We start from the raw sequence: 20,037 nt of genomic DNA, 5'->3' as shown, positions 1-20,037 counted from the left end.
AAATGAACACCGTTACACCAACTGTTTCACTGTTTGTTGAAACGAACAACATATATACATGATTAGTGGCTGTGGTTTCGTAAATTTCTTTATTTCTTTTCTCACACATCTTATATGATTAATGATCATCTCATCATGCCACCACTAATCCATCTATGCTTATTTTGCGGGTTCATATTTTTCTATTGTCATTTGTTGGGAATTAAGATGTTCGCTTCATTATTGTCTTATTGAGGTATTCTTCTGATCTTCTCTAAAATTCCGCCCTAGCTCAAATTTCTGGCTGGATCCGCCACATTTTGCCGCCTCCTTGCCCGGCTCGGCCATGGCGGCCGCCTCCGTGGTGCCCCTCCTCGTGGCCGTCGTCTGCATCCCCCTCGTCGTCTTCGCTCCCCCCGTCTCCGGTGAGTTGGTCCTCTAATATCATCGCCTACTAGGGTTGTTCATGCTGAAAGTGTTCGATCCAATCGAATCGAGACGATCGCTTGCTTCCATCGCTTACTCCGTTACACGATGCTGAAATTCTGGGGTGAATTTTATGGGGATTAGGTGTTAGGTTTCAGTGCGACTTCGAGGTGGATTAGGTAATAGAGTAGTAGACCTAGTTAGCTCTAATGCTTTGGCGAACTCCTGCTCAGCTGTGCCGGTAACTTGAGATTGGAGTTGCACAAATGGCGCTTTGAGATGCACCCCCCCCCCCCCCGCCCTTCTCCGCTGTTTTGTACTTCTCATTCTAGGAACTGTTGCCGTTGGTCGACTACAGCTTAGGATTGTGACTATGGTCTCTTGGGTCAGAAAATTGGTTTAAATCTAGTAGGGATGAGTCATGATTGTATGGTGTATGTTCACATACTTCTCATTTGCTTGTTCTATACCTGCGAGATAATTTTGCAAATAGAGTGGCATGCTATGCCATATGGCTTCTCTATAGCTCTCATATTTCTCTACTCGCTTGTTCTATTATAACTGGAGGTTGCTATTACCATTCCATTTTTTAGGAGATGTTGCCACGTTGGAGTCAGTTCCAGACCTTGTGAAGGCAATGTACCTTAACATTGAAAGCTTCCCTTGTGTGAGGCTGCTGAATCTTTCTGGTGAAATTGGCTGTTCTAGTGAGTCTCCACTCTCTAGTTTACTCTTATGATGTATACTTAAATAGATATGGCTGTCATCTTCTATCATCAGTAAAAGTGGACCAACTGTGTTGTTAAGAGTAGCTGGTTACTGGAATCTTTTTAATGCTTTCAGATCCTGGGAGCGAAAAGATCATTGCACCAATTGTAAGATTCAGAAACAGCAGCAGCAAGTTGGATCAACCATCTACTGTTCTTCTTCCCTTAGATCAGATGCCAGATTTCTTTCTGAGGTACAAGCAATCACAATTATAATTGTTTGTTTGTTTTTAATCTTGTGTGTGCCTGTGAAACACAAAGTGTTGCAGTTTTTGTTTTCTTTGCCTTATTATAAAAACAAAGACAACCAAACTGATTCATAATATTTGTGGCTGTCTTTTAAATTTGTATCACTTTGAGGTGTTAAGTGATGATATCATTTGATAGTTTGTATTCTATACCCAGGGTATCTAATGATCCAGAACTTCACCAGAAGGTGGCTGGTGTACTGGTTGAGTCAAATGGTGTGGAAAACACCTTACTAGGTTAGTAGCTTCTTCTCCCCATATTTTCTTTGTGTGTGCTGTTTGCATTTTTTGCCTCAACACCAAAATAATGTACTGTTTATGACTGTAGAGTTGTCACCGGATAGAAAATTTCCTCAAGAGGCTTTTGCTCCATACTCCAATCTCAGCCATGATTGGAATCCTTCTGTAAGTTACCGGGTTGATTAGAATGGTACCAACCTATTGAGAGTCAATTAGTCAAACATGTTGCTTCCCTGCAATGTAAAAGCTGATTCATGCTTTGAATATACCACTGTTACTCTCTTATCTTGTAGGGATCAGGTATTATGTGGAACAGATATGACTTTCCTGTATTTCTACTCTCAGAGGAGAGTACATTGACTCTGCGAAAGGTAGCCTTCCTTCTGCTTTGTACTACTATAATCTTGTCAAACTCTAGTTCCTTCCTTCTGTCACTTCAAAATGAAAAAGTTATGTGCTTATATAAGGATGATGACTGTCAATAAAAGGTTGGAGAAAAGAATGAGATGATTACCAATGGATATCAAGAAAATGTTGCAGAATTTGACCTTGTTATGCAGGTTTGGATTTCTTTAAATCATTCGTCCTGTTTTCCATTAACACATTTTTATCCATAAAAGAAGGCATCTTGATCAAGCGGAATTATGATTCTTCTAATTGGAATGAACTTCAGACAACTAAAGCTCAAACACATGACTCAGCATCCTGCCTCAAGGAACAGTCATGCCTGCCCTTAGGAGGACACAGGTGAGTACTTTTTCTTGCATAGGCATATTGCAACCATTGCTCTTATGTGTGCAAAATCATGTATGCACATATAGTAAAGTTCCAAGATGTCTTCCACAAATTGCTACCTGTATCTGTTGAGTGTCATCTTTGTATTTAGTTTAATATCATTTTTTATCCTCATATTTGAAGGGCAGTGTATGGGCTTCATTACCGCCAATCAAAAATGAATCTACAAAGCATCAGAAACCAATAATATTGACTATTGCATCTCAAGACTCTGCATCGTTTTTTCGGGACCGTAGTCTTGGTGCAGATTCTCCCATATCTGTAAGTTGCTGCTGATTTGTGATTGTCTTATACATATTACTTGTTTGCATAAAAAATCATTATTCAGTTATTCACAGGGATTGATTGCCTTGCTCACTGCTGTTGATGCTCTTTCTCACGTTCATGATCTGAGCAATCTTAAGAAACAGGTATGATATCACTGGAAGTTTGTATACTAGTTGCTTCCATTTTATTATGCTGGATATTCTTTCCTCTCTTACTTAGAGCAGGTATCCAGCAGAACTTCTCCACCTATTTATGTTACTTTTATTATACTCATCGTGAGCTTTTGGCATCTTTATTAATGTCATATACCTTAGTTTATGCATGGAATGGTAAATTTAATGTGGTTCTTCATATCAGCCTTATTGAGGTTTTGTTCTGATTGGTTCCTATATCAACATCTTCTTCCTGACATTTTCCTATATCTCATACAGCTTGTGTTTGCTGTTTTTAATGGTGAAGCCTGGGGTTATCTTGGTAGCCGGAAATTCTTACAGGAATTAGATGAAGGTGCTGATTCTGTGAATGGAATTAGCAGCTTAATGATTGACCAGGTGAGTGCCAGACGAGTTCACACTGGCAATGGCAGCATCAAACTATCATTTATCATTTTCAGACATATAAAGGCTTTGTTTGCAACCGTTTTGTTCTCTGGCCTTGTGTCACGATATTGGCTTTCTGCAGAGTTTGTGTTCTACTAACTGTAATGAATATTCATTTGTGAAATTGATTTACAGCTTTGAATCTCAAGCAATATTCATTTCTGTTTTAACATCATTCCCAACCTCTGCACTCACTTTGGACATGATTCAGGTACTGGAGATCGGTTCTATTGGCAAGGGTGTAATTGAAGATTATCCATCATTTTATGCACATGCTGCAGGGGTAAGGATTTCTTGAAGTGCAACTGTGAGAACCGAAATGGTTGATCACCACGTGGTGCATATTAGAATATTGTCGTCAATATATGTTTTTATGATGCGTTAGTACTAGTACACTGTTATTTGTTAAACAACCCCCATTTTCTTGATATAATGATATTTGAGCTGGCCAACATTGACCATGGAGATTGTATTCATTCTGTGCTAGTTCTTCACATTGCCCAGACTGGCAAGTGGCAATGTAAAATTCCATATTGTACTGGTAGGTAGTCCACATTTTAGTGAATTTAGTTAATAAATAAATGTATGATCATATACTGAACTTTTGTGGTAGATGAGTCTATGGGACATCCCTATGTACAATTAATTGTCTGCAATCCTGTTGATTGTTCCATTTAGGGGAAAAAAAAACTTCTGTCAAATTTATAGGCAAACATGTTCTTAAGATGATGTTATGAAGGTACTTATGTGAAGAGATTTGCCTGGAGATTTACCCGAGTAATTGTTGTTTCTTTCTTGAGTTAAGGCGTAATGCACACTGGGTGTTCGAATAATGGCCGTGCCTGTATCTGTGATTAAAATTGTGAATTTTGGGGGTTAAAAATGGTGTTTATAGACACTATTCGTTCCTATTTATATTTGTCTTCTGCTTGTACAGAATTCGTCAGCTTCAAAGAAAATATTAGATGCACTGCAAAGTGCCAGCAAGTCGCTTGGTTCTGATAATGTTAAAGTAAAACAAGCAGTTTCATCAAATCCTGGTGTTCCACCATCCTCATTAATGTCATTCATGAGAAAGGTAAAACCACTTATGTTTACCAAATATCCATGATTTGTAGCTGTTTCCTTCTTTGCTAGTGAGCTCATTGTGTAGACCATCACTTGAGGAACATTTTTTGTTCTTTTGAACATTCATAATATTATTTTTTCGAAGATGTTTTTCTTTGAAGGTGTCATGATCTGTTATCAAAAATCAATGTAGAATACATCAACTTCTGGAGTTGTGTTGGAGGACTTTGATTCTCACTTTTCCAATAGATTTTATCATAGCTATTTGGATAACCCTGGTAAGCTGGTAATGAATAAATGTGACATTATGTCTCTTCAAACCCATCTGCTAACTTGTGATGTTTCCTTTTTCTGCAGCAAACATCAATTCTTCATCAATAGTGGCAGCAGCTGCTTTGGTTGCCAGATCGCTGTATATTCTTGCTAGTGCTGACTTACCTGTCAATCTCATGACACTGAACACTATAAAAGTGAATGTTTCGTTGGTCGAAGAACTTATTGGATGTCTACTTACTTGCAATCCTGGTCTTTCTTGTGGCCTTGTGAAAAGCTTTATTTTTCCAAGCAATTCCTGCCCTAGTCATTATGTTGGTGTTTTTCTGGACTCCCCTTCTGGCACACAGTTTCCTTCATATGCAGATGATACCTCTCGGTTTGTATGGAACTTCTTGGCAGACAGAACTTCTACTTTAGCGGGCAATAAAAGCTCTTGTACTGGAAAGTGCAGTGATGAAGGTGAAGTATGCATAGGTGCAGAGGTGGACGGTGGAGGTAGATGTGTTGTATCTACAACAAGGTAACCTTCTGTGTTTTTAATGGTTATGCAGCTAATCTTTGTGTAATCTGCATTATATTAAGCTAGTCAACTGCTACGAAAGAAAAAATTATGGAACGAAGTAGCTCTCATTTTAGTACATTCTTATGTTAGCTAGCCAACTTGTAATGAATTCACTTATAATCCTTTTGTTTTATTTCTTCTATAATGCAATGACATCATATTTCCTTGTAACACATCACTTCCCAGGTATGTTCCTGCGTATTCAACACGGCTGAAGTTTGAGGACAATGTATGGCATGTTCTTCCGGCGAACTTGTCAGATCCAGTGACTGCTGCAGATCCTGTGTGGACTGAAAGCTACTGGAATACTATTGGACTCAGGGTCTATGCAGTGCAAGCTACAACTTATGATTGGCTTGTTCTTGTTGCCGGGGTCAGTATCACTGCCGCGTCATATTGTGCAGTGTGCATTGGCAGATCATACATTTCAAAGGTCATAAAGCGCGACTGAAGCATAAAAGTATTATTCTCTTGCTCCACTGATTCTGATAACCCGGACTGTAAAATCCTACTATTTATCTGCGTAATGTGACTTGGGATTTGGAGATGGAGTACAGAGCTCATCGAGTTAGGTTGGGAATGTGCACTGTGGCGTGCATGTAGCACGTAAGCACATGTGATAAGGTGATTGCACTGCGACTAGTCATGGAATTATGGAGCATCCTTGGACGTAATCCTTATTCCTTCATATCATAACGCAACAGCTAAAGAGCTCTTGTCATGGGTCGCTGTAATGTGTACTGATGCCCCTGGCACTTACTTTGCACGATTGGTAGATAGACCATCAGATGCCTCTAGGAAGATGCTTCTAGGTGAATCATTAGGGTGTATTCTCGTGCACGTATCGTCATCTTCCAGTTATTGTTGCGTACGTCTGTTTGTTACGACTATGGGTTTGTTGCTCCAGTTATAATACAGGTACTCCCATCTTGATTTGATCATGAGGTCGTTTGCCATACCAAATCTCTTGCACAGATTATCGAGGTCGATCAAACCAATTAGGGTCTACTTGTAACTTAGGGTTCTCAAAACATAGTAATAGGAAAAACATAAGATTGGAGTTGCTTACATTTGCAATTATATAGGAATTCACAATATAGGAAAGTTATCATATTCGAAGAGTGAAACAGACACAGAGGAAAGTTTCCATGAGGTTAACCTCATATTAAATTTCCTCCAAAATTTCTATATATTCATGTATCCCTTAGGAATCCATAGAAAATTTATATGGTATTCCCTTCGTTCCAAAGGGACGTATAGGAAATTTTTCTATAAAATTATATTCCTATAAAAATCCTATGTTTTTATTTTGGTCCAAAGAGAGCTTTAACACGCCCTGGTTCGTAGCTTCTGCTAAATTTATAACTGTACCAGGTAAAGTGAATGAGTACCTCGATTTGCACGTATGCTTAAAAGACTCGTCCTTAAGCAGTTGATTAAATACTCAAGTCTAATCCTGCCGGGAACAAGCGACGGATCGGAGATTCCGCTGGCGGAGGCGAGCGGCCTTTTGTTCCCGATCGTGCCAGCGCAGCAGGACAGCGAAGCCATCACCCGGTGGGCAGGACGTTCACAAATCACAACTAAGATTTGTTCCCGCGCGTGTGTGTGTATATATACACACATACATACAATCGCATGAAGAGATGGTACAGATCATTATATTTAAATAATAAAAAGAGTATTTCTCTATATCTATCTATTTGTGTTTGTATCTTTTATTCGTTGTGTTGATGGTGAGATACGGAGAGAGGAAGACACTAACAACTAGCAGCGTGATTTTATAACTTGATTATTCTAATCAGGTTCGCCGGAAAGGATAACCACCGTGGAGAATCTTTTGGTTGAGTTTACTGTTAACATGTTTCTCCTTCATGTAAAATCATACTACCTTTTTATGATTGCTGAAATCGCCAACGATGTCTTTGTGAGTGTGTGACTTAAGAGATGATCGGTTGTCCGTATGAGTCTATTTTGGTTTGATGGATGTGTATAATTTTAGAGGCTTACTTATATTAAAACCTATTTCTGATTATAAGTGTGTTTAGTTGTTCGTATGTACTATTCTAATCTGATCTGACGGATGTAAATGTACGTTTGTAGCTTAGCTCGGGAGAGAAGCTCGATTTGAGCTTCCCTCCATAGCCTGATCCAGCGGATACAGGCTGTTACATCCACTTATGTAGGCGGTCTACATGTCGGGGTCACAAAATCACATTCATACGAGTAACTAATCAGAATTTCAGCTCTTGCATCCGCTTATACGATCTCATATTCAGTCAATCAAACAGAAACTCAGCTCAACCTATCCAGACAGGTACAACCAACCAAATAACTTTACTTGCTTCCCTTAACTTTATATATGGTCCATACTAGTAACAATCTCTATACACAACCAATCACACTGCGTGTGAATCAACTTGTGACCCTGAAATATTCTCACTTGCTAGACTAATACGACACTCCATTTTCTGATTATTCATCTGCTTCCTTGCAATCCAACTATGCAGAGAGAACATTGTTGAACTAGCTTGATAATTTAGTAATTATTGATAGTGGAGAGATTGGCTAGAGCTCGCCCCTGATGGAGGTAAGGTCCACGAGGTGATACAGAACAGTCTCTCTTTTTTTAGAGACGTAGAGAGTACAGATGAGAGTGTTCACGAAGATAATTACCAGGTTTAAATAGCAGAAATGGCGTGCACGTTTAATAAAATTCATTTGCCTACTATGATTGAAAGGACAATAATATCATCTAGACGGATGAATAGACTTTGCTAAAAAATTTGTCTTTTTTTACTGTTGGTCTAAACATACAGCAGAAAATAAATTAATAGATTTTTCACAAGCGAAAATCATAAATATGCTATATTCAACTAGTGGACAATCACTCTAAATAAGTGTGAAGGTTATAATACTAGGGTGTGACAAAGATTATTCAAATTTAGCAAGATATACACAAATTCTAATCAAAAGTTCTGAAATTACTGTTCACCGAATCTTTCAGATTTAATCAAGAACTTTCAACTATACAGAGCAACGAAATGATATCTAACTATGCGTAATGAGTTTTAGGTCAAACCGAAAGTTGCCGCATGAGTTTTAGCTCAAACCAAAAATTGTCGTAGGTTCCAAGAAGTATGAAGGTTAATGAGCCCAAGAACACAAAGAACAAGCAAATCAAGAGAGGAGACACATTGATTTATTTCTCGCAGTTCTGACACCTCCACTTGAGGTTCCTATGTCTCCGTTGAGAGACTCGGTCACACTTGAGTTTGGTCTCTTTCAACTCTTTTTCTCACCAAGCTCAGTCACACTTAAGTTTGAACTTTCACTCTTGATGTCTTCCCTTGCGGAGGCTAAATCTAAGCTTTCACAAACTTTTTGCAACACACCAAAACCTTGAGTGCTCGCCGGCGACACCTAGACGTCTAGTAGCTTTAAGCTCTAAGAGTAACAAACACGATAAGGAATTTCTTGCCGATCAACTCGAGTGCTCAAGATGAGAGTTATGCTCACTTGCTCTCAAACTTTCAATCTCTCAACCTAACTCATTTTTCTTCTCAAATCTCACACTAAAATAGAGTATGGAGAGTTTTATTGGCTTTGGCTTTGAGTGTTTTTCGTGGGAGCACCAACAGCAAATGAAGAGAGAGGGTATTTATACCTAGCTCTAAAAATTAGTCGTTATGCAACTTTCTAGCTTAACCTGGAACTTCCAAGTTTAACCCGGAACTTCCAAGTTACTCGAGTTAGACCCACCCGAGATCCCTGTCCAGATCAAGTCTGGAACCTCCGAACCGACCACAGAATCCGGAACCTCCGGGTTCAATCTGGAACTTCCAGATTGAAACTTCAAACCAAAACCGAGAATCCCAACCCAAATTTCATCTGAACTTCTTGTCAATCCAGAACTTTCAAACTAACCCGGAACTTCCGAATTCGGCACAGCAGACCCTCTGAAAAAGACGATAACTTTAGATCATGATGTTTGATTTCGATGATTTTGGATTGTATGGAAAGCTTATTAAGAGAGCTACCTATCCCACCAGAAATCATGATCTCAAAAACATTGGATCAAAACTAGGAACACTCCAAAACCCAATTCAGACACTTTCACACTTTCCGCCCTGGACTCTTAAAGAGAACTCTCACTTTGGTTTGGTTATAAACTCTTGAGCAATGAGACATGATAATTTGCTTTACGTTACATCCCTCTTAATAGTGTAGCATAGCTATACTTAAATTCAAATGTAAAACTAGTTTGAACATATTTGAGCTTTTGAATACCTTCAAGTATCATTTACTTCTTTCCAACTTAGAGGGTTGCCAACTTTTCTATCGTCTTCACTCCATCTTTTCTTGATTCTTCATGTGATTGATGCGAATCACACATAGCTTCCCCTAGCATGGCACGGTATTGACGTAAAACTTCCACTCGCCCTTCACCACCGTCTTGGTTATTTGACACCAAGCCCTTTGCTTATCCTTCACTACCGGATGGTCCGTCACAGTTAAGTCTTGTTTGCCCTTCACCGTATTGTCATAGAAAACCATTTTGTATCCGACATCTTCAATAAATTCATTTTATCACATATGGAGTCAAATCTTATTCTTCACTCTTGTCATATATGATTTCAATTCAACTTATGTTTTCTTATTGGTCCTAACACCAACTCACTCTCAAGCACAAATCACATGAGTTAGTGCATAAAACTTAATTGACGACATTGTAACTTAAGTTACTTGATCTCCACAAGTAACTTAGCATTTATGCTTCAAGCTTCTTCTTCTTCTTATGAGCATCACTAAGATATCAATGACTTTGATACAATTCTTTGAACTCATGTCATTTCTCAATGAATCCATGCTTTTATTTCTTATACATCTCTTATGGAATACTCTAATAACAATTTTTAATATAATTGTTATTCCATATGTATTGTCATTAACTTACCCTAGCATCACCTATAGCTCATTCATTTTGATGTATATTTCTTCTCCATGTATCACCTATGAAACACCCTACCAACAATTCTCAACGCAGTTGTTAGTCTATAGGTATTATCATTAATTACAAAAACCACACTTAGGGTCTAGATGCAATTTCAAAGACACCATAAAAAAAGAGATGATGGACTGACAATAGTTTACGTCTCTAGGTGACAAGCTACAGCAATACAGCATGCCCGACTGAACCCCAACCAGAGGTCCCATGTAGACCTATAGGCTATGCGGAGCTGGCTGCAACCGACGGGAGTGGTTTCTGCAGAGGGGGTGGTTCACACATGGTGGTGGGGTGGGGTGGCACACGTGGATGACTGGGTCTACGCTCCACTGCAATGCTGCGTGACATCGGTCGGGGTGCAGGCCAAATCTGCTTTGCGGTGCGCGTGGGCGGTTGATCTGCATTCTGCCTTCACCGCCACCAGGATGTGCACCATCAACCGACACGATGGGCAACCAGGAACTTTGGGTGGGTTTTGGATGGATGGTTAGGGCTTCGTGGTGGGCCGCGACGGCCATCGCAGTGGTTTAACCTTCCCCGCGGCCGCTTTGCATGTGATTGCCACTTGCTGCTGCAGCTGCCAGTCTCCATGGTTGTGTTGCCACCCCCGTCTCTCTGTCACTCGGGCTCCTCCCCTCGCCAGACCTATCTATTCCCCCAGATCTGGCCCGCGGGTAGCATTTTGGTGTGCGGGAGGCTATAAGGTGGCATGCTCTCATGAAGATGGTGGCAATAATAGTGGCGGTGCTCTCAATGTCAAGCTATCTTCATAGTAGGTGGCCTAGGGGAGCCTAGGGCGAAAGTCTAGCCTAGTTTTGCTGGTGTTGATGATGGTGATGCCTTCAGGCTTTGTCCCTCTCCATGGAGCTGCATATCGATGGGGCTTCTCTTCCCACCTCAATGGGCCCTTCTGGGTGAAAATCCATTCTATGCTTTGGACCGGCGATGGCGGCACCATTAGCGTTACGTCCTTCTTGGAGGCATCATCTTATAGGACTCTCACTATGATTTGGTGGCTATCGACTTGGGTGATGTGCGGTTGTGATCAACAGCGAAATTTGTACACACCCAGTGCATTTAGCCCCTAAATGTGGTTTTAGTAATTAATGATAATACCTATAAACTAACAATTATGTTGAGAATTGTTAGTAGGTTATTTGCATTGGTGATACATGGAGGATTGAGCATGGATTCATTGAGGAATGTCATCTAATCAAGAGAAATGCATCAAGATGAATGAGCTCTAGGTGATGCTCGGGTAAGTGATGACAATATCTATGGACTAACAATTATATTGAGAATTGTTAGTAGGTTGTTCTATAGGTGATGCATGGAGGATTGAGTATGGATTCATTAAGGAATGTCATGTGATCAAGAGAAATTCATTGAGATAAATGAGCTCTAAGTAATGCTCATGTGAAGAAGAAGAAGCTAGAGAGAAAGAGACCTCAAAGTTTGAGGATGATCTTAAGAATATTTACAATAAGTATGAAGATCAAAGTTACTTGTGGAGATCAAGTAACTAAAGGTATGAAATTATCAATTAGTTTTATGGACTAACTCATGTGCTATTTGCTTGAGAGTAAGTTAGGGTTAGGTTCCATATGAAGGCAAAAATTGAATTGAGATATTCAATGTGCCGAATTGGAAGAGCAAGATCGAAACAAGCTTAGTGAATAACTTATGTGCTTGTCCTAGAATTTCAATTGATACGTAATTTATATTCAATGATGAATTACCTATTATTTCTTGTTGCTCTAACAAAAATGCCCCCTCTAGTTCTACTTCTGAAATTAACCTTGTAGAGAAAATTAAGGAGCTCAATGATCATGTCAAGAACATATATTACAAGAGGCCAATCAATTGATATATAGGTGAAAAGGAGGTCGTTGAAGACTTGGAAATATTATTTGAAGATGAAGAATTCATCAAAGTACTAAAGTTTCCAATGTCTCTATATGGATAATACTCTATCACAATATTTTTTAAAAGATAAGGGTTCTTGATATTCATATTTCTATTTTTGTGATAGATATTGTTGGGAGATGATCTCCCGTACCCCTTAGGATGGCAAGTCGAAGTCCGCCGGTGGTTGAGCACTAATAAATATTCTAGTTGTGTTTCGGGAAGTGTAGGCGAAGGCTCTAGCGGGCCTTCGTTCGGAGGCCAAAGGTCGATCCGTGACACCAGCTGCCAGCATAGGCAAAGGCTCTGGCAGGCCTTCGGTCGAAGGTTGAAGGTTGACCCGCGACGCCTGGGATTAGGATAGACGAAGATCCTGACGAACCTTCGGGTGGAGACCGAAGGGTGACCCGAGGTGCAGCACTGGGACTGGCCGAAGGTACCTGGTGGGCGTCAAAGCCCGCGTAGCCGCTCAGGGTATAGTTTTAAATATGCAGATGTACTTGATGGTACCATAATACCCCCGAATATGTTGGGAATGTGGCAGTTAGGGGGATGAAACCGTAAATCCTAGCGTGGAGTGGTTGAGTACGGGCTATAAATAGGTTGGTACTGTAACTGAGGTGACAAAGGAATTAATATTATCTCACCCTCTAAACACGTGTCACACTCTGAAGCCTTCGGCTTCCCCTCCAATCGGAAGGCCTTTCTTGTCTGGGGACTTAGGTTCCAACAGTTGGCGCCGTCCGTGGGGACCGAACAGACCGAAGCCATGCGACCTAAAAAGAAGACGAAGCTACTCGGTACATCGGACACATTGCTGGAGCGCCCTACTCCAGCCAGGGCTTCGGCCGAAATGCTCCCTTCTGCGGTGTTGGGTCCGAGCAACGCTTTGACCGGTGGAGCCAGCGGCGGCCACCAAGAACACGATGGTGTCGATGTGGCACCCCCGGGCAATAACGGAGACAACCATGAAGCGGCCATCCAGGAAGACACAGCAGGAGCAATGCGAGGCTTAGAAGCTAATGTTCACTCCCGCTTCGAGGCTTCAGCAGAAGAACGAAGAAAGGCGCATGATGAAGAGTGGGATGACCTAGGTAACTTCGGAGAATATGAAGACGAAGATGAGACAGAAGAGGAAAGAACAGCCAGGCTAGAAGCCGAAGAATTGGAGAGGCAGATTGCGCAGAAATAGTGCATGCTGGATAGCTTGGCAACAAGTCAGAAGGCAACGGAATATCGCCGGCAAGCAGAAGAAGCCAGAAGAACACTGGAGAAAATGCAAGAAGAGATTGACATGCTGCATAGTGCAGATGAAACAGCTCGCCACATGACTCCGTCAGAAGTCATAACACAGCCAGCATAGGACCTTCGACGACGGTCATGCGCGGGTGATCCAGAGTCACCGCTCTGCGCTGGCTTGCAGAACCAGTCGTGGCCTTCGGGCTTCAAGATTCTTAGAGTGGTAATGTTTGACAGAGAGTCAGATCCGTGAGAGTTTGTAATGAGTTTCGAGGCGGCAGTCGAATCCACTTGAGGAGACGACGCGACACTGGCAAAGGCCTTTGTATTGGCCATTAATGGGATAGCAAGGTCGTGGTACTTCGCGTTGCCTCCAGGATCCATTTATTCATGGGAGCAACTGCACAATGCCCTATATAGCAATTTCCAAGGAAATCAAGCGAACAAGGTTACCGCCAGCGACCTCTTCGCACTGAAGCAACAGCCCACGGAGACACTGTAGAGCTATATACGTCGCTTCGTACACATTCGCTGCCAAGCGAAGGGCTTGAGCCAAGACACCATCATTGATGCCGCTATACAGGGCATCAGAGGAGGGCTTCTGGCAGGAAAGCTTACACGAAAGAGGCCAGAGAGTGTACATGAGTTCTTCAATAAGATGGAAGAGTACGCAAGGTCCGAGTTGGATCACCTTCGGAGGAAGAAAGAGATGGCAGCTTCAAAAACGCTAAAGACAAATGCATCAGCCAGAGAGGCAAGCATTGGACACTCCATAGACAGATAGAATCATGTCAAAAACGATGAAGCATTTGAGTACACATCAAAGCAAAAAGAAGTCAACCAGATAGATTCCGGACCAGTCAAAGTCGCCCAGGCGATAAGAGAAGTGCAAGGCGGGGCTACTCGAGAAGGCCGGAGTGTCAGAGGCCAAGGCCGAGGAGGCCGAGGTGGATGGGCTCTGCAGGACCCAGCCACATTCTACTGTGAGTTACATGACGAAGGTGCTGGTCATAGGACTAAGCAGTGCCCACAGGTCATGTCCATGAAAGAAAGCTTAGCAAAGCAATCCTTCGATCATGAAAGAATCGTGCATCATGCCACACATTTCAGGCAGGGCGAAGCGTGGGAAAACAATCAGAACCGCAACCAAAACACAACGTTCACTAACCAGTGCCAACCAATGGTTGCGCCGGCACACCAATATATTCCTGTATCTTCGGCTCAGCCAGACCAGACGGCTAGCTAGTTGGCTTTCCAAGGAGAGCTACCTCCGCCTCCACCAACACCAGCGATAGAAGCCCCCCGGAGACCAGCAGATCGGTGAGCACAGTAAACCGTGGATACAACATTGTGTTGGCAATCTCTGGAGGATCCAATCAGGAAACAGAATCGAAGAGGCAGCGAAAAGAATATGTGCGAAGGGTTAACCACGTTGGTGTAGGGCCAACTTATGTTCATTCAAGGTGGTCCGATGTGCCCATTACCTTCTCACAAGAGGACATGAGGGTTCTAGATTACCCACATACGGATGCCTTCGTGGTTACGGAAAACATTTCAGGAAGTGAAGTGCACAGAATTCCGATAGATGGCGGAAGCTCGGCAGATATCATCTTTGCCGATGCTTTCGACAGGATGGGTTTGCAGCGAAGTGACCTTCACCAGGCTGGGTCCCCACTACTAGGCTTCGGGGGAAAGGCAATCAATGCTTTGGGGAAGATAGCAATCCCGGTGTCGTTTGGCGAAGGGTCAAACTTTCGAACGGAGGATATCACCTTCGATGTGGTTGATATCAACTATCCCTATAATGCAATATTCGGACAAGGAGTCCTGAATACATTCGGAGCAATACTGCACCATGCATATCTGTGCATGAAGGCGCCTGGTCCTGGAGGTGTCATAACAGTGCTCGAAGATCAACAGGTGGCTCGTAGGATTGAAGTGGGAAATACTCCAGGTCGGCGAACTGTCCACGTAGTGGCTGGACCTTTGATGGATCATGAAGAGCGCGAAGAGCAACCGAAGGTACATAAAGTGGCGAAGGCTGGACCAGAAGGGCAGACCAAGAAAGTGCCGCTGTGTCTAGACAGGCCAAACAAAAAAGTCATCATCAGGGCAGAAAACACAGAAGAAGATCAGCGAAGGTTGATAATGTTCCTTCGCAACAACGAAGATATCTTTGCCTGATCTTCGAAGGATTTGCAAGGAGTCAGCAGAGAAATCATTCAACACACTTTAAATGTAGACCCAAATGAGAAGCCCAAGAAGCAAAAGCTTCGGAAGGCTTCAAAAGAGAGGGAAGAAACAGCTAAGGCTGAAGTGAAGAAGTTGCTTGACATTGGCGTGGTGCGCGAATTATTGCATTCGGAGTGGCTGGCAAACCCGGTGCTAGTCAAGAAAAGTAACGGCAAGTGGAGAATGTGTGTAGATTTCATAGACCTAAATAGATCTTGTCCGAATGACGACTTCCCACTGCCACGAATTGATCAGCTGATAGATTCTGCTGCTGGCTATGAGATGTTGAGTTTTCTGGATGCGTACTCTGGGTACCACCAGGTTTGGATGGGAAAGGAGGACGAGGAAAAAACAAGTTTCAGAACCTCCTTCGGTATATATTGCTTTGTAAGGATGGCCTTTGGCCTTCGGAATGCTGGCGCCACCTTCGCCAGGTTGGTACAAACAATGCTGAATTCACAGCTAGGGCAAAATGTCTTGTCATACATCGATGACATAGTGGTCAAAAGCGTCAGAAAGGACCACCACATCGAAGACCTTCGAGAAACTTTCGAAAACCTACGAAGTGCAGGCCTAAAGCTGTATCCTGAAAAATGCGCGTTTGGGGTGCAGTTTGGAAGGTTGCTAGGCTTCTTAGTCTCGAAAAGGGGCATCGAGGTGGAACCCCAAAAATTTCAAGTAATAATTGACATGAGACCCCCGTAGAGCAGGAAACAAGAACATCGCCTGGCAGGCAAGTTGGCAGCGCTAAACCTATTCATCGCAAAATCAGCCGAGCGAAGCCTACCTTTCTTCAAAACTCTAAAAGACTCTGACCCCTTCAAATGGGGTGCGGAGCAGTAGGAAGCCTTCGACGAGTTGAAGAAATATCTAATGAAGCTCACGACCCAGTCCAGCCCCGATCCCAAGGCTGAGTTGTTGCTTACATAGCAGCATCCCCTTCGGCGGTAAGTGCCATACTCGTGCAAGAAAGGCAAGAAAATAACAAGTTGCACCAATTATCGATATACTATGTGTCGGAGGCTTTGGCGGCCCCGAAGAGGTTCTACACCGAAATGGAAAAGGTGGCCTATGCACTAGTAATGGCATCGCGGAAGCTTCGCCATTACTTTACGGCTCATAAGATTACAGTGCCCACCTCCCTACCCCTTCGTGACATGTTTGAAAATCGTGAAGCTACAGGGAGGATTGCAAAATGGGCTGCAGAGATCGCACCATTCATGATAGTTTTCGTTGCAAGAACAGCGATGAAGTCTCAGGCATTAGCGGAGTTCATGGTAGATTGGATGTCGCAGGCCGAAGCTCCAGAAGAAGTACCGTTAGACTGGGTCTGGATCGCATATTGTGATGGAGCCTGGGGGGCTTCGGGCGCTGGTGTGGCGGCAGTGCTGTCTTCGCCTTCAGGAGTGAAGTTGAGAGACATCGCCAGGCTCGAGTTTCGATCGACAAACAACATCATGGAGTACGAAGCAGTTCTCCTTTGCCTTTGCAAGGCGCAAGCTTTGGGCACCCGGAGGGTATTGGTAAAGACAGACTCTAATAGGACTTGATAGAAGTTCGGGGGACGAAATGGAGGTCGAATCCCCCGAGCTCAACTGCCCACTTTGCTATTCTCCCCGTTGCATCTCTATTATGGAGAATTTCCCTAATTGGGAATGAGGAGATCATTTTGATCTTGTGAGCCTGAAAGTAGTGTCTGAGCTTGCGAGAGGCTATCATCATGGAGTACAGCAGTTTCTGAGCCTGTGGCTACCGATCCTTGGCGTCGTGTAAGACCTCGCTAACATAGTATACTAGTCGCTGGAGGCCCTCTCGCCCGGTGATTAGAACCGCGCTTGCGACCTGTGGTGTCACGACAACATAAAGCAAGAGCTCCTCGTTGGGCCGATGTGCGATTAGTACGGGAGGGGTGAAGAGGTACCTTTTGAGTTCTTGGAATGCTGTTTCCGCCTCTGTTGTCCACATGAAGCGGTCGTTTTTCTTCAAGAGTTTGAAGAGTGGCAGTCCCTTTTCCCCCAGCCTTGAGATGAATCTACTCAGAGCTGGGGTTTCTCATATCTCATCGGGGGATTGAGGCAAACCCTGACAAGATCAGAGCCATCGACGCTATGGCTCATGCCACATTTGAATTCTCTGATCACCAATAGCCAGAGTGCCTTCATTGCCGGTCGATCAATCCATGATAACTTTAAATTAGTTCATTCCATAGCAAAAATTGCTCAAGAAGGCCAAATGCCCGAAGATACTTCTGAAATTGGACATTGCCAAAGCTTTCAATTTGGTGAATTGGCCGTTTCTCCTGGAGATTCTTCGTGCCCAGGGTTTTGGCTCCCGTTGGTGCCAATGGGTAATGGCAACGCTCGGATCATCGTTGACCAAAATCCTCCTCAATTCCATCTCAGGTCTGATGATTAGGCATGCTCAAGGGCTGCGCCATGGGGACTCTCTTTCCCCTTTCCTCTTCGTGATGGTTATGGATGTTCTCTCGAGACTTCTTTCCAAGGCAAGCCATGCTTCATCATGCACCGTTGTTCACTATACACAGACGATGCTATTTTTTCCTCTCGCCAACCTCGCAGGACATCAGAGCGCACCTGGCACTTCTTCAACTCTTTGGGACAGCCTCAGGTCTAAGAACAAATCTTAATAAATGTGCAGCGATGCCTATCTGTTGTGGAGAGAATCATATCAACACCATCAACGATCTTCTCCCTTATGGCCTTTCTTCATTCCCAATCCCTTATTTGGGTGTGCCAATCACCACTGGCTGGCTTTGCAAGAGTCAGCTTCAACCTATCATGGATAAAGTGGTTGCTAAGCTACCAATTTGGCAAGCCAAATTGATCTCTAGACATAGACGTGCCGCTCTGGTCAAGTTTGTGCTGTCTGCTACTCCCCTCCACACAATCATCTCCATTCCTGTCCCAACATGACTACTCAAAGAAATATATCAAAATCCGGAAAGCATTCCTTTGGGCTGGGGATCGGGCGAATGCTAAGGGCAGATGCTTGATTGCTTGGCCGAAGGCTTGTTGTCCTCTGGCCTACGACAGTCTGGGGATCCAGGACTTGCGTTTGGTCGGAATTTCTCTGCAGTTGCAGTGGCTGTGGTGGGAGCAATATGACCACTCCAAACCATGGGTTGTTCTACCCATTCACCATGAGAAAGAAGCCATTATCCTCTTTGAAGCCTCTGCCAAATTCGAGGTTGGCAACGGCCGATCCACACGGTTTTGGACTGATGCGTGGCTGGGCAGTTTCTCTTTTCGATCATTGGCACCTGAGCTCTATGCATGTATAATACCTTCAGCAAGGAGGCAATCAGTCAGGGATGCCGTTAGAGATCGTATATAGATAAGGGACATTACCGGCCCCCTATCTATTCCAGCTCTACGACAATTCATTCGTCTCTGGTTGTAGCTCCACTCCGTCGTCTTAGGCACCGAGGAAGATCGCGTGATTTGGAGGTGGAACAACTCAGGGGAGTACACGGCATGCTCCGCATATCAGTCCATGTTTCACGGCTCAATCCTTTGTGAGAACACCCACTTGATCTGGGATGCATTGGCACCGTCCAAAATCAAGTTCTTCGGGTGGCTTCTGCTCCATGGACGACTTTGGATTGCTGCTAGGAGAAGGAGGCACAGACTGCAGGCCGATGACTCATGTGCTCACTATGATCAACACGTGGAAACCGTCAATCATCTCTTCATGCATTGTACCTATGCGCCAGAGATGTGGTGGCGCATCCTGGGCGCTCATGCTCCTGCCCAGGGCACACTCTTGAACTGGTGGAGTGAACTGCGCGGGCGCGTGGCTGCACAACATCGCAAAGGACTCGACTCCTTGTTCCTCCTAATCAGCGGGTGCATTTGGCGTTCGCGCAATGATGTTGTCTTCAACAAGCGGCGCTCTTTAACAGACAACCTTGTCGCTCTTATTAGGGAGAAGGCTAAAACTTGGTGCCAAACCGGAGCAAAGAACCTCCTCATCCTCCTGCAACACCTGAGTATCTATGGCGCGGTAGTCTAGCGTCCCTTCGCATTAGAACTTACAGTTGATTTTGTATTTGTATTAGTTGCTTTTAGACTCCTAATATCTGACTAATATTTGATCATCATATAAGACACCTTATATTTTTTCTTACTTAATACAAGGATGCACAGTTCTCTTACATATTAAAAAAAAGACTTGATAAAAAATCAAGGCCTGATTTAATTATGCGTACTACAGACACGTTCCTTGTGCCCTGCTTTGCACGCCTGACCCTACTCTGTGTGAAGGCTGCCTGCCCCTTTTCAAGTTTGAGATAAATATGCTGTTATTTTCTGCTTTCTGTTGTTGTTGAACCACATCAATAAGACCCGGTCTTCTTATCATCTCAGGAACTCACTCCCGTACTTCACGACGCACACCGATTTGGTAC

General features: G+C 43.3%; 1 pseudogene; it reads left to right on the top strand.

Moving 5' to 3' along the window:
* Positions 1-5,189, top strand: LOC133919751 (nicastrin-like; annotated as a pseudogene).
* Positions 5,190-20,037: the final 14,848 nt, after the last annotated feature.

Source organism: Phragmites australis, chromosome 5 (assembly GCF_958298935.1).
Source record: "Phragmites australis chromosome 5, lpPhrAust1.1, whole genome shotgun sequence".
Lineage (NCBI taxonomy): Eukaryota > Viridiplantae > Streptophyta > Magnoliopsida > Poales > Poaceae > Phragmites > Phragmites australis.
The sequence above is the reverse complement of the archived record's forward strand: the minus strand, read 5'-3'. Positions and strand labels throughout refer to the sequence as shown.